At 43.7% G+C, this 8,338-nt stretch overlaps 1 pseudogene; it reads right to left on the reverse strand.

The window, feature by feature from the left end:
• Positions 1-5,413: 5,413 nt before the first annotated feature.
• On the reverse strand, positions 5,414-5,810 carry LOC122119675 (annotated as a pseudogene).
• Between the last annotated feature and the right edge of the window lie 2,528 nt (positions 5,811-8,338).

Below are 8,338 nucleotides of genomic sequence, written 5' to 3' on the forward strand. Positions count from 1 at the left end.
TCCTTCCCTCCTTCCTGTACTGGGGTTTGAGCGCAAGGCCTCATGCTCTTATTTGGCCTTTTAATTTTTTGGTTCCAGACTGGAACTCTTCCACTTGAGCTATACAGCTCCACTTCCAGCTATTTGCTGGTTAACTGAAGATAAGACTCTCATGAACTTTGCTGCTTCTGAGGCTGGCTTTGAATAGCAATCCTCAGAGCTCAGCCTCCTGGGTAGCTAGGGTTACAGGCGTGAGCCACCGGCTCCCAGCTTGTATCTTCTTGAATTGCTCTAGAACACTCACCTTATTGACCCCAATCTATAGATGAGGAAAAACCCAGCCTCCCCCACCGCTTGCAAGAACGTGATGAAACAAAGTTGTGCATGACTTAAAACAATCACCCAGGTTCCCAGCATGCTGGGGTTGTGTTTTCAAGGGTTTAAAATGGCCCCTTCTTTCCTAGGGGGGATTTCACACAATTACAAATGAATGTGTAACTACATGGTTTGCTCAAGTAACACGGCATAGGAGCAGTATTAAGACCAATCACTGCTGATCATTAAATCATGGTTTTTGAGGAAAAGCAAAGCTCCAGGAGTTGGTCTAGCAATCAAGGGACCTGAGAGCGCAGCCAGCCGGGTCCAGGGACCTTGCCCTGGCCCTGAGAACAAGCTGGGATTGTCCCTTCAGCAGCAGTGCGTGCTTCAGCTCCACGCTGGACGGCAACCCCGGCCCCGAAGTCCCTGACTGTGTGAGAGGTTAACTAGCCTTCTGCAAACATTAACACCTATGGGAACCAGGCTCTAATTAGGGAGGGATATAGCCCACCCCCCAAGTGCCTGTCAGTGTACAGAATGCATTCTAGAGATCCCAGAGCAAATGTGATTTGTGTGGTCATGGGTATATCAGCCACAGCTTTCTAAGTAGGCTGCTTGGTCGCCAGTGGCTCATTGTGCATCTTTGTAGAACTTTGTACAACTGTGATATTGGGGTCACAGCAGCTTCGAGATGGACATCTGTGCCCAGGACACCCCTCCCCCATCTTTCTTATTTATTAGGGTCCCTTATTCCTCTGACACACAACTGTTTAGAGTGTAAACCAGTATGCCTTAGCTGTTTTTCTTGGTGTTTGTTAGTTTTTTTTTCACGTAGAGTCTCTTTATGTAACCCAGGCTGACTATGAATTTTCTATGTAGTAGAACAGGCTGGATTTGAACTCCTCCAGGCTTAGCTTCCCAAGGACTGGGATTACAAGCGTGGAACACTAGTCCTCACTCATTTTCTATTTTTGGTGGAAAACGAAGAAAAAATAAAAACAAAAACAAAAGGCATGTTGCCTAGATCTTATTCCAAGAGGAACGTTTTCATGTGACGTCTGTGACAAAATATTTATGAATTCACCAAATCCCTTTTGTCTCCAGTCCTGCTTTTTTGCTGATAAGTGGTTAGAGTGCCATCTGAGGAAGCAAGCTCAGTCAATGCAAGATCTCACGTTCAAACTCTAGTACGGTCAAACAAACACAAAACAAAATTTATCCAGTGCAAAGATGAGATTATTTCATTGTGTGTGAGTTAAATCCCCAATCAAGTTGGTAAAATGAAACAGTGATTTGGTCTCAGAGCATTACAATCACAAGACGATATGACTGAGATTTCCATCTAGAATGTGTTTGTGTCTCTTCTTACAGGAAAGTGGGGTACCTGTGGGCCCCAAGTCCACAGAAACTGGTCCCTCCCTCAGAATCTTCTTCCATGGCAGGTCCTGGCTTCTAGACTTGGCTCCAAGCGGGCTAGAGTGAATGCGGACAAACCACTTTTCAAGTTCTTTTTGTTAGATGTGGGGCTTGAACTCAGGACCTGGGTGCGGCTTTTTCACTTGAGGCTAGTGCTCTACCAGAGTGCCACTTCTGGCTTTGTTTGTTTGTTTGGTGGGTTCATTGGAGGTAAGAGTCTCATAGACTTTTCTGCCTGGGCTGGCTTCCAGCCCTGACCTTCAGATCTCAGCCTCCCGAGTAGCTAGGATTACAGGCGTGAGCCACGAGCTCCTGGGCACCTTTCAATTTCTATCTCTGATGGAGAGCCCTAGCGTGGCTCAGCAGAAATGTGTTTTACACATCTATACTCTGGAGTGCGTTAGGTTTGTTAACTCCGAAGGGGCTCCTTTTATGACACTCACTGGAGAGGGCAGCCTCCTGGGAGGTTCTGGATGGGAGGAACCTTGCATGTGTGCACCCAGGGCAGGGATCGGAAGGGAGGAAGAAAAGTAGGTGGGACTGGAGGTGAGGGCAGAGTGCCTGGAGACTCCAATAACAGTGGGGCCTGGTCCTGCCCATGCCACCTTGACCTTGAACCTCTGGCAGTTTCTGCCTGTGGGGGGGAAGAGGCTTTCCCATAAAATGTAAGACTGATCCCCATCGCCCAGTCCAAAGCGTGAGTCGGTGTGCCAGATGCCTGGGGATGGCAGTGGAGCAGAAAAAGGGTTATTTGAAAAAAAGCATCCAGTCCAGTCTAAAGAAAGGTATGTGCATAAATCAAGACTCGGTGCTGCCTCAGGGTGTTTTTATATGAAACTGGAGCCCTCCAGAGCTTCATAAACGCCAGGTTTCGGCGACAGACACCCCTACCTACCCTGGCAACAGCTCCCCCCCCCAATGGCCTAGCCCCCCGACAAAGTTTGGTCTGGTGGGCATCCCTCCCTGGTTTTGTGTGCGCTCCCTTAGCTCCATGCTCTGGAGCCTGAGACCTGTCTCTGCGTCCTTCTTTCTGGCACATCCGTCCTATACCTCACTCTGAGTTTTCCCAGGGCCAAAGATGGCCCTCCAGACCGCCAGACCACAAACTTCACCCGCCCTGCTGGGATCCATAGGTACTAGACATGGACAAGATGTCTCTGGTGTCCAAACTGGAGTGCTGGAAAATGGCATCGAGGGTTTGGGGTTTGCTGGTTTGTTTTTACCAATAGCGAGGGCTTGCTGGAACTCACAGCCTCATGCTCAGTTTTCTTCCCTCATCATGGACTCTCTCCTACTTGAGCCCCATTTCCACTTCAGGCATTTGCTTTTGCTGGTTAATTGGAGAGAGTACTCTTGGGGATTTGTCTGACAGGGCTGTCTTTAAACTAGGATCCTTAGAGCTCAGCCTCCTGAGTCGCTAAGATTATAGGTGTGAACCATCAGGCCTTGGCTGGGGCTTATTTATTTTTACTTAAAAAACTGTTTTATTAGCATATATTAATTATGCAAGAGGGTTTCACTGTGACACTTCCATACATGCATACAATACACTCTGGCCAAACTTACCCCCTTCCTCTCCCTCCTTCTCTCCATCCCCCCCTTCCCTTTCCCTCTTCTTAAAACAATTTGGACAAGTTTTAGTCTTCATATAGATATATGAAGCACTTCAACCATATTCACCCTCATTCACCTCTTCCACTGGGATCAGTCCTCCAGGGAGAGTTTGTTGTATTGTTTTCCTGTCATTTTTTTAAAAAGCCAGAAGTGGACCTGTGACTCAAGTGGCAGAGCACCAGCCTTGTTCAAGCCTTAAGTTCAAGCACCAAGACTGGCAGCTAGCTAGCTAGCTATCTAGAGAGCCCAAGCTGGATACAGGTGGTTCATACCTGTAATCTTAACCATCTAGAGGCTAAGACCTAGAGGATATCAGTTCAAAGACAACCTGGGGAAGAGTCCCTGAGACTCAGCTACAGTTAATCAGCAAAATGTGGGACTGGAGACATGGCTCAAGTGGTAGAGTGCCCAGGTAGAAATGAAATCTAGGGAGTCATACATGCTAGGTAGGCACTCCATAACTGAGTTATATGCACAGCCTAGTTGAACTATTAAATTAATTACTGACTAGGTTATCTTTTGAAGTGCTGGGGGTCAATCTCATTTCATGTCAGACAACCACTCTACCACTGAGCTCTCCTTCCAGCTCTAAGTCATTTGAATTTCCTCTTGTTTTCTGGCTATCATTTTTGTGTATATTAAATGTACAATGAAATTTCAACTTGGTATTTCACATGTACCTATGTAATAGTTTAGTCAAGCTAACTCTCTGTATTGTGCTAGTTCTGGAAGACTGTACACAGTAAGGACTTTCCCCCCTTTTTGTTCTGGTACTGGGGCTTGAACTCAGGGCCTGGGTGCTGCCCTGAGCTCTTTTGCTCAAGGTGAACAATTGACCACTTGAGTCACAGTTCTTCTTTGTGTGTGTGTGTGTGTGTGTGTGTGTGTGTGTGATTAATTGGCAATAAGAATCTCTTGGACTTTTCCTGCCTGAACTGGCTTTGGACCATGATCCTCCTGAGTAGCCAGGAGCCACTGGTGCCCCAGCTGCCGGCATTTAAAATGTGATCTCATTTTGAAATGTGGTCATTTTAAAATGTGATCTCAGGCCTCTAAAAAATGAGTGCTTCTATCTATGGTCAAGAGATGAAAATTATGTAAAGCAAAAGCGTTGTGCCTAAATTTGTCATTTGCAATGGACTGGTTGCTTGGCTCTCCCAAATTTATATATTGGAATCCCAGCCCCAGGTAATGGATGAAATTGCTCAGATACCCCAAATTTACAAGTTGTGATGGTTTTAGATGGTGGTTTTTGGAGGTTGCCACATTGGTGTCTCAATTATTTTGTCATAGGGATGAGCAAACCATCACAACACGCTGCCTTCTTTCCAATTCACAAAGCCTTTTCACAATTCTCTCTTTATTGCTTTCTACTCAGTTGAAAATCATTCATTGGATGGATGTGTGTTTAGCCTGTACCCTAACATTTGAGACATTTTTGCTGGACTTTCTATTCTGCTAACATAGTATCACTTAGTATTTCTTTTTGCTGAGCTTGTTAAGAAACAAGAACATGTTTGATTTTATCTCCCATCTTCTGCAAACATTTTATATAGTACTTTACTTCAGCTTTGGTTTATAACAAAATTAATAGCAGCTCAATGTATTTTATTGTCCATGGTTATTGAAAATGTACATCATGATTCTACACTGCTTTTTTTCCTTTCTGTGTGTGTGTGTGTGTGCCCACGCACGCATGCATGCTGGCCCTGAGACTTGAATTCAGGGCTTTAGTACTGTTCCTGAGCTTTTGCTCAATGTTAGCACTCTACTATTTGAGTCATAGATCCATTTCTCTATTTTTGTCTTTCTTTTTTTTCTTTCTTTTCTTTTCTTTCTTTCTTTCTTTCTTCCTTCCTTCCTTCCTTCCTTCCTTCCTTCCTTCCTTTCTTTCTTTCTTTCTTTCTTTCTTTCTTTCTTTCTTTCTTTCTTTCTTTCTTTCTTTCTTTCTTTCTTTCTTTCTTTCTTTCTTTCTTTCTTTCTTTCTTTCTTTCTTTCTTTCTTTCTTTCTTTCTTCCTTTCTTCCTTTCTTTCTTTCTGGTGTTTAATTGAAGAGGAATCTTTTTTTTTAAAACCAGTCATTTTTTTTATTGAGCAATAATTGCCTCAGGATGTGAAAGGACTCAGCTGTGATTAAGTAGACAGATGGGAGCCAGGCCAGACAGCATCCATCAAGAATACAGGTAGCCTCATGGGCCCTTCAGTAGTACATGCGATGCCATTCATGTTTGAGCTCATTGTAGCAACAGCAGTCATTGAAAAGCACATAGCAAGCCAGCACCATGTTGACTCCGGCAATGATCCCTTTCTTCACACTGATGTACTTGTTGAAGTACAGTCATAACCTCTCTGAAATGCTCCAGCAATGCCTTTTGAGGTGAAGTTCCACATCACAATCCAGTTTGGCAGCTCTACTAGTTTGATATCCATTAGTTTCTTTTCCTTCAGTGGTACTACTGATGCCATCTTGGAGTCCTGGTGTCTGTCAAGCCCAGAGATAAGAGTCTCACAGACTTTCCTGCCTGGGATGGCTTTGAACTGGGATCCTCAAACCTCAGTCTCCTGAGTAGCTAGAATTATAGGTGTGAGCCACTAGCGCCGGGCTTACATTGCTCTTATTAAAGTTTTTTTTTTTTTTTTCTGATACCACTGGGGTTTGAACTCTAGACCTCGCACGTCTCCCTTGTTTGCCATGCTTCTTGCTGGTTATTTATTTGTCAGTTTTGTTGCTTCAGTATAGGGGCCTTACATTTAGTCCACTGTCTTGTTCTCAGCTGACACTCTACCGTTTGAGCCATGGCTCCAGTCTGGCTTTTTACTGGTTAACTGGAGATAAGAATCTCATAGATTTTTTTTTTTCTGTCAGGGTTGGCTTTGAAATAGGATCCTTCAGATTTCAGTCTCCTGAGTAGCTAGGATTACAGGTGTGAGCCACCAGTGCCCAGAAAGATTGTACATCTTTAGCTAGATGCCAAAATTAATGGTTCCAAATCACACTCCTTCCTTCATTATATGAAAGTTGCTATTCCCCACATTTGATATTCTCATATTATTTAATGATTTCCAATCTCATGGATATGAAATCTAATTTATTTTTCTCATTGGGTTCTCTTATGAATGGACCCAAACACCATTTCATATGTTAATTAACTCTTTCTAGATCTTTTTCAGGGAGTTAAATCTAAATAATTGTTTTCTTTGCTAGTTTAGGTTTTTCTTAAAGTTCTTTTATACATTTAAAATGATGTTATCTTCCTGATGGTATCCAATTAAAATCCTTTGTTTCTGCTATTTTTTCCTTTCTAGGTTTTCATCTGGAATCCATATTAGATGAACATGAGGATATTACTTTTTCTTGTCAAGGTCTCTTTCCAACTCTATCCCTAACCTAGGGTTCTCTTTTAAGTTCTGATCTCTCCACTGTTATTTTAGTATATCTACCAGCTAGCTCCAAGCTCTACTCACCATGAAAGAAGTGAATAGAGTGGTCCTTCCTGATACACATGCAGATAGCTGTGTCTACTACATTCCCCAACTTGCTGTCTGTTCTGAGCATCTTGTTGCACTGGAGGTTTTTTTGGGGAGGGAGCGGGGGAGTCCGGTCGTGGGGCCTGAACTCTGGGCCTGGGCGTTGTTCCTCAGCTCTTCAGCTCAAGGCTAGCGCTCTACCACTTGAGACACAGCACCACTTGCGGCTTTTTTCTTTTTTGCTTATATGGTGCTGAGGAATCGAACCCAGAGCCTCATGCATGCAAGGCAAGTGCTCTACCACTGAGCAGCCTTCCCAGCCCTGCACTGGAAGTTTGAAAGACCCTCATTCTAACCACAGTAGCTCCTTCCTTATCCTCATGAAGGATAGGTTCTACCACCTCTTGTGAATACCACCCTATACAAAAGCTCAAGCTCCTTATTCAAAATGGTCCTATATTTCCATATAGCATATCTAATCTTCCTGAAAGTTCTAAGTCATCCCTAATTGTAATAGTTAATAAATCATTACTTATAATGATGAAGAAAATGTGAATGTGAATAGTTGCTATACATATTGTCTAAAGGATGGTGAGAAGAGAAAAAAAGTCCATGTGAAGTTCAAAAGTAATGGTCCAGATTTTTGTTGTTGTTGTTTTTGGTCGTGGTCATAGGACTTGAACTCAGAGCCTGGGCTCCACCCCTGAACTTTTCTGCTCAAGGCTAGTACTTTACTACTTTGAACCACAGCTCTACTTCCAGCTTTCTGGTGGTTAATTGGAGATAAGAGTCTCATAGGGTTTCCTGCATAGTCTGTCTTTGAACCTAGATCCTCAAACCTCAGCCACCTGAGTAGCTAGGATTACAGGCATGAGTCATCAGCGCCCAACTTCATCCAAATATTTTTGTTTGCAGTGAACTAAATCCATAGATGTAGAACCCTGTGGATATGAAGGCCAGCTGCATGTCACTCTGGATCTAGCCACCAATCTGGTGGTGGCATCTCCTTCTCCTAAGAGTTTGTTGACTGCCCTTCTGATCTTCTATCTCTATTCCTGGGTAGCTTTAGTAGGAGGTGACACTTGTGGGTTATTTTTTTTTTTATCACCTGGAGAAGAATGATGGCTTCTTCTCTAGTCTCTCTCCCTCTGCTTTTCCTGGTCTTCAATTCATCCTCTATCCTTCATCCTGCAACAAGAATGGGTGCTCTGAGATTCTCCCCTGATCATGATGTTTCTTTCTTCTTCTCAGAGAGATAACTGGCTGCCAGAGGTTGATGATGCTCTCTAATTTGTTAAGAGCCAAGGCCTACATATCTACTTATTCTAAGGCACCCCCCCCCACATGTGTTAGCTTGAGCCTTAACAATAGTTCTTGCCAATGAGGTATGAACAGAAGGGTGTGTGTGTGTGTGTGTGTGTGTGTGTGTGTGTGTGTGCGCGCGTGCACGCGCGTGTGTGTCTTTTCTGGACAACAATGCTCAATTCCTGTCATATTTTCCCAGACATGCTCTTTCTCCATGAACAGAAAACCTAGGAATTGT

Source organism: Dipodomys spectabilis, unplaced genomic scaffold, assembly GCF_019054845.1.
Source record: "Dipodomys spectabilis isolate Male_0828 unplaced genomic scaffold, ASM1905484v1 ptg000004l, whole genome shotgun sequence".
Lineage (NCBI taxonomy): Eukaryota > Metazoa > Chordata > Mammalia > Rodentia > Heteromyidae > Dipodomys > Dipodomys spectabilis.